Raw genomic sequence first — 7,152 nt, forward strand, 5'->3', positions numbered from 1 at the left:
AACTGTTCTCTGTTTTGGGTTTCCACGTGAAACTACTGTGGGACAATAGCCTTAAGAACTTGAGCAGCTCGCTCTCTCATGTGCTGACTAGAAAGCATCTTTAATCTTCCCGAGGTCTCAACAAAGGGTTTTACAGTCATGCCCTTGGCTTCCTCTTTCGACTTCATTTTCCTGACAGTTCCCTGATCTGTGCTCTGTCTGGAACTCATTTAATTCTAGCATCATTTACTGTCTGAAGAGGCTGGGAATAAAAAAAAAAAAAAATTTTTTTCAAACCCCCAAATTTGTGGCTCATTTACATTCTTCTTGCTTGCCTTTCTGCTCTTTTACCATAGGCAACTAGAAGAATCTAGATAGCACCTTTAACATTTTGCCTAGACATCATCGAGCTGACGAGATAGACTTATTTTCTGTGTTAATGCTGCTGGCATCATTGTTAAAACTTTCTGCTCCTATGTAACGAGTCACCTTTCTTCCAATAACCTAACAATAACATTTCCAATAATATTTTCTTCATATTCCTTTAAATTCTTGCCAGCAGCCTCCGGGGGTGACATCAGGTCTCTTCATAGACCCTTTTAGGGGTGCCTGAGTGGCTAAGTCAGATTTTGGCTCAGCTCGTGTTCTCGGGGTCCTGGGATCGAGCCCCGAGCTGGGCTCTAGTGTGGAGTCTGCTTCAGATGCTTCTCCCTCTCTGCCCATCCCTCCCAACCTCCACTCTGCTAACATACACTTTCTCTCTCTAAAATAAATAAAATCTTTTTTTAAAAGGGTCTTTTTTTTTTGAGATTTTATTTATTTATTCATGAGAGAGAGAGAGAGAGAGAGAGAGAAGCAGAGACACAGGCAGAGGGAGAAGCAGGCTCCATGCAGGCAGCCTGATGTGGGACTCAATCTCGGATCCCAGGATCATGCCCTGGGCCAAAGGCAGACGCTCAACCACTGAGCCACCCAGGCATCCCAAAGAAGACCCTTCTGACTTAACCTGAGTCCCAGTCCCAAAACCCATTACCTGGCTTAGGTATTTCATTATAGCAGCAAATTCTGTATCAGTTGAGACCAACAAGGATCATGGAGACTTTGGCCTTAGGTAATGGTGGGAGCCGATTAAGCCATCTATATAGGGCTGTTGCTGACATGTCTGGTGTGGTGCTTGCCCCAGGATTCGGAGACCCCGAAGGAGAAGATCTAGCAGAGGGGGAGGCTGCAGGCCCCACAGTTAATTCACACCAGTGAAGTGAGCCAGCAGATCGTCAACAGTACACATGCTAGTGACACTCGATGCCCTCAGGCGAATTGTCCAAGCTTCTGCTTGATCCGCGCCTTCCAAATTTTGTGCAAAATCTCTCTTATGGCCAGGACTTGGAAAGTATACACGGAAGGGGATTCTGAGACACAGTCTTAAGTTTAAATTGATCCAGTACAAATCCACCACACCGTCACCCTTCACACATATCTACTCCTCTTTCCAAGCAGAACTGCTTCCACGTTTCTTTCAAAAGGATTTTATACAAACTCTGATTTAGCACTTAATCCTTTGTATTACTGTTCTCGTCGTATTTCTCCCTTGCTTTATGTTTGAAGTGCAATCTCGACCACCATGCTTAGCACAGAGCAGGAATTCAGTAAATGTTCATTAAATTAAGGCGAATCTTAAGCTAAAAGGTTGTCTGAAAGAGTATATGAAGCCCACTAGTACCATAAATTAATGTTCATGAAAAGATAGGAGAAAAGACATAGTTTAAAACGTCACGTGACTATCTGTCAGTCCCTGTCCAGGACGCCTCACATACGAATATGAGTAGCAGTCACTGTCTTCAAGGGGTGTAGAGTCTAGAGGGAAATTATAAATGTAAGTCAGCCAGTAGTGTTTTCCAGTTTTACTGAGATGCAGCTGACATATAAGTTGAAGGTGTACAAAATGAGGGGATATGTGTAAATGTGGCAAAATGAGTATCACAGTAATCACATGCTCAGTATTACATGCTGAGCACCATTATAGCACTGAGGCACCTTGTTGGTTCAAGGAAGATTTCCTGCTGTTGACTGCTGAGTCTAGTCATAACAGGCTAAAAAGAATTAAGCAGCTGATGTAATAAATGTGAGGGGGTGTGGGGAATACATTTAAATAAAAGGGGTGTGAGAAAAATGTTCACAGGCATGAAATACATGGGACCCTGGGGAACATAAATCATTCTAGTGCATAAGTCTAAAGAAAGGAGTGATGGGAAGTGATGCTGGCGAGGTACCCAGGACCAGTCGGAAAGGACCTCCCTTAAATGCCATGTTACAGAGAGGACTTCATCCTCCAGGACTGGGAAGCCACTGGAAAGTTTAGGTTAGAAGATGTGCTCAGATTTGCATGTCTGGCAGTTCGCTTTGGTAGCATGAAGGGAGGGGGAGTAAAGGGACTAGCTCTGTGGGCAGGGACGCAACTACGGCATATTTGTACTATCCTAGGTGAGAGGAACAAGGGCTAGAGAAGAAATGATAGGGTATAATGTGGGTAAGTTGCCACTAGAACCTGATCTTGCAGGTGCATTAGTTTAGATGGGAACCACAATTTAGGGTGTGAAGTGGGGAAACGAGAGTGGGGTAACATTTGATACAAAGGGTGAGGCTATGGCACAAACCAGTTTATTAAGACCTTAAAAACCTAGGAAGAGAAATGTAGAAAAGAGGATGGGGTTTACTATTTCAGACTTGGGGATTTTTTCACTTGCATCTTAAATGTGCTCCCTATAAACACCCAGCTGAAAGGGCTGCTGAGCTCTGCTATAAGGGTTGGCCTCATGGAATGTTGGCATCCAGAGCTTTCCCAGCAACCAGAAATCAATCTATTTGCAGAAAAGAATTGAAAAATCACCAGTTTTTTTGAGAGAGCATCATCCTGTGAACTCAGCACAAAGCTAGGAACCTTAAGTTGAATGTTCATCTAGACGGAGCAAGTGACTTATGTAAACTTCAAGTCAGTCAAACTGGCTTTATCTGTCTTGTCATCAGTAAAATAACAAGAATACCAATCTATTCCACTGAGATTGTGTGGGAAATATCTAACTGATGATTATAAATTACTTTGGAAGTATACAGTGTTGTAGGAATGCTAAAATACATAGCATCCTAGAATCTCAAGGAGTTTCAAACAATCAGGAATTTTACTAACGCATTACCTAACATCTACAACACATCTACTAACATTTATTAACGTCTATAATACAAAAGAACCTGGCTAATTCCTAGGACAGGGGCCCCTGTGACAAATGAAAGGATTTTGAAAGCTACGGAAATGCATTAAAAACAGAAGTTCATAAACACAGGTTATGGCAGAAACCAACACTTTCTCGATTCGGTTTGGCAAGCTTATTTTGTCATTAAAACACGGTCTGAGACTTGGGGTAAAAGTTTTCAAACATGAGCAGATGCTTCATGTAGTAGTAACCTACTGTAGCAATTCTCTGTCCTGTGATTAAAAAAAAGCGGGTGCGGGGGGGAACATTGGCTTTCTCTTGGCTCATTTTCTTTTTTAAATATGGAAATGGAAGCTTTCTTTTAGAGGGTTTTGGATTCTCAGGATGTCTGGGTGGCTCAGTCGTTAAGTGTCCAATTCATGGCTCAGGTCATGATCTCGGGGTGTTGAGGTCGAGCCCTGCGTCAGGCTCCATGCTCAGCACAGTCCGCTTAAGACTCTATCCCTCCTCCTCCCTCCCCGCCCTAGAATAACTAAAGAAATCTTTTTAAAAAGATAAATAAAAATATAAGGGATTTTGGATTCTCAAAGGCCTGCCTTCTGAGGTCAGCCTTGCCATTTACTGGCATTGTGGCAATCCCAGACGCCCAGCCACTAAGTCACCCAGACGCCCTTGTACAATATTTTAAATAAAGATCCCCATCTTTTGTTAAATCTCAGTTGTGCACATACCATTTTGGGAGCTAAGGTGCCTTAATGATGTTCCCCAAATATTCCAGCTGTCTGCCTTAAGGACACATGCGTGGCAGGGCTGCACCTCTGGGTACTTTCCTGCTTGGGTGAGGCCATATGACAAATTCAAGCCAGCACTTTATAAGGTGCCTAAAATGCCTGCTGTGTCAAGGACCTGTCTCTCTGCTGTGACCTGCACTACACTATCCTTTATCCATCACCACTTCACCTGATTACTTAGATATCTGAATGCACTCTCATTAAAGGAGTCCAAATAGGGAACTGGGTGAGGATTTGTCAGCAGTGCTGTACAAAGAATTCTTATGTTGGCTCTGAGGTTAGAAATATACCTGTGGTCCACAGTATATGACTTTTTTTCTTTTTTTTTTTTTTTTGGTAAAAGTATGACTTTTACACAGGAAGCAATTTGTAAGAAATTAAGTTATCAACTCAATTTTGCCAAGTGAAAACATTCTAAAGAATTCACTTCCCTCTACTACCACCATAATTTCATCAGTGGACATTTTAAAGCCCTCTGGTAAAAAGAAAAAAGGATAAATTTCTTGACATTAAGTGAATTTGCTTTATGAAAAATCCATCATGTTATACAAAACTTTCTTATTTTTGCAAATGGTATCACCCTACAGAGCAGGATTAGATCACCACTAGGTTAGATGAACTTCTCAGATTCTACTTTAACAGACACACACACACAAATACATTTATTTTGGAAGTTTCTACCACAAATTAAATACATAGAAAACAGAAGAAAATGACCTATTAAAACTAAAAGGAGAAATGAAAGTATCAGGAAAGAGAACAGTGAGATAAAACCAAGCACAGTAAGGGAACATTGAAAAAGTCTACGGATAGAATCAAAGAACAAAAAGGTGAACCTAAGAGGGGACTGTATAATGATGATGAGGATTCTCAAGCCAAACAAGATTTTGGCTTGAGAACGAGGCACCCCTGACTGAGATACAAACTGTACTTTCCCAGGACAGCTGGGGAAGGCGGGGGGCGAGCCGGGTGCTTGTGCTGGCTGAGGGCCGCAGCCACTGTTCAGCCCTTGCTGAGTGCTGCCACGGGGAAATCCTGGCCCAGTGTTGACAGTTCTGATTTCTCCGAGAAGCAGAAACATGGATTAAGTGAAATCCCCCAGTTCTTAAATCTTACCGACTAATTCACTTTTGAATTCTCTTTGAATCCCTTTCAAACAAAACAATTTACCCCAAAGATACAAATGCAATGAAACGCCGGGACACCTGCACCCCGATGTTTATAGCAGCAATGGCCACGATAGCCAAACTGTGGAAGGAGCCTCGGTGTCCAACGAAAGATGAATGGATAAAGAAGATGTGGTTTATGTATACAATGGAGTATTACTCAGCTATTAGAAATGACAAATACCCACCATTTGCTTCAACGTGGATAGAACTGGAGGGTATTATGCTGAGTGAAGTAAGTCAGTCGGAGAAGGACAAACATTGTATGTTCTCATTCATTTGGGGAATATAAATAATAGTGAAAGGGAATATAAGGGAAGGGAGAAGAAATGTGTGGGAAATATCAGAAAGGGAGACAGAACATAAAGACTGCTAACTCTGGGAAACGAACTAGGGGTGGTAGAAGGGGAGGAGGGTGGGGGGTGGGAGTGAATGGGTGATGGGCACTGGGGGTTATTCTGTATGTTAGTAAATTGAACACCAATAAAAAATAAATAAATAAATAAAATTAAAAAAACAAACAAAATACCTGTCTCCACGGCGCTCAGCCTCCCGGTGCAGCAAGGGGAAAAGAGGAACAAGGATAACATCCTGAAAGATGGTCAAGGGAAGAGGTGTAGCCAGAACAGAGCCTAAAGAGGAGGAACCAACAGAATAGTGTTGCAAACGGCAAGACAATTTCAAGGAGCGAGTGGGCTACAGTGTTAAATGCGGCTGAGAGTTCCAGGAAGATACTAGGACCTGCTTTTGGAAGCAGTTTCAGTGGAGTGGTGGCATTAAATCCAGACTGTTGTGGGTATTCCTTGTGAAGCTTAGCAAAGGTGTTTTCTTAAATCACATTCATTCACCAATAATATCCAAAAAACCTAAAAAATGTTAAAGAATATCGTAACCAAACCTGAAAATTCTATTCTGGTGAAGAATCTTGATAGCTCAATTCCAAACAGAATATAAATGTCAAACTTTGAGGTAATGGATAGGAAGCAAAGCAAATACTCTAAGAATTTTTACCTTATTATCTCAGATGCTTCCTTAGTCTCATAATGTAGCCTACAAGCTACAGAAAATCCCTCTGCGCTGAATACCAAGGGCAGCAGTGAAATACCCCCTCATTCCAGCATCTCAGGCTCTGCTTTGTGAACCACCCTGACGACCCCACTTTTCCAAAACAAATCACTAGCCTTTCTATCACATGTCTGCATCCCATCCAGGTGACTTTGGGGCAGAAACAAAACAAAACAAAAACAAACAAACAAAAAAAAACAAAAAACACAGCAAAATAACCATTATTTTCATATTTATCATAAATTATAGAGCATTTGCTGAAATGCTAGGTTCATTATCTAAACTTCCATATTTGCTGTTATTCCCCTACTAAGTAAATGTTGTTATTCCTATTTTATAACAAGCAAACTGGAGCTCTGGAAAGTTAAATAAATGCACAAGTTTAAAAACTTAGTCAAGATTTCAATCTAGGTCTGATCCCAAATTCCAGTACATGTGAAAATTTCCAGTACATGTGAAAATCCTTAATGATGTTCCCCAAATATTCCAGCTGTCTGCCTTAAGGACACATGCGTGGCAGGGCTGCACCTCTGGGTACTTTCCTGCTTGGGTGAGGCCATATGACAAATTCAAGCCAGCAAATGGAAACAAGTGTTTCTTCTGAACCACAGAATTTGTTGGAGACTCTAGAATACTGTCTCCTGGAAAAGTTTAAGACAGTGACAGCTTGGGTCCCAGAGTACACAGACATGGAGCATAGCTCCCAGCCAACTGGCAAAATGTAGCATATATAAGAAACACTCCTTGTTGGAACCCCGACTTTTGACTTGTTACCACAGCCTGACTAGTGTATCCTCACTGCTATCACCAGTGGTCTCAAAAGTGAAACACACACATCTCAGTGGGTGAGGATACAGTATGAAAATAGAGCAAAAGTTAAGGTCCACTGAGCTTTTCAAAGGGGGTTCATGTAGTCTATCTAGCATTAGGCAGCTGCCAAAG

The sequence above is a fragment of the Canis aureus genome, chromosome 28, assembly GCF_053574225.1.
Source record: "Canis aureus isolate CA01 chromosome 28, VMU_Caureus_v.1.0, whole genome shotgun sequence".
In the NCBI taxonomy this organism is placed as follows: Eukaryota; Metazoa; Chordata; class Mammalia; order Carnivora; family Canidae; genus Canis; species Canis aureus.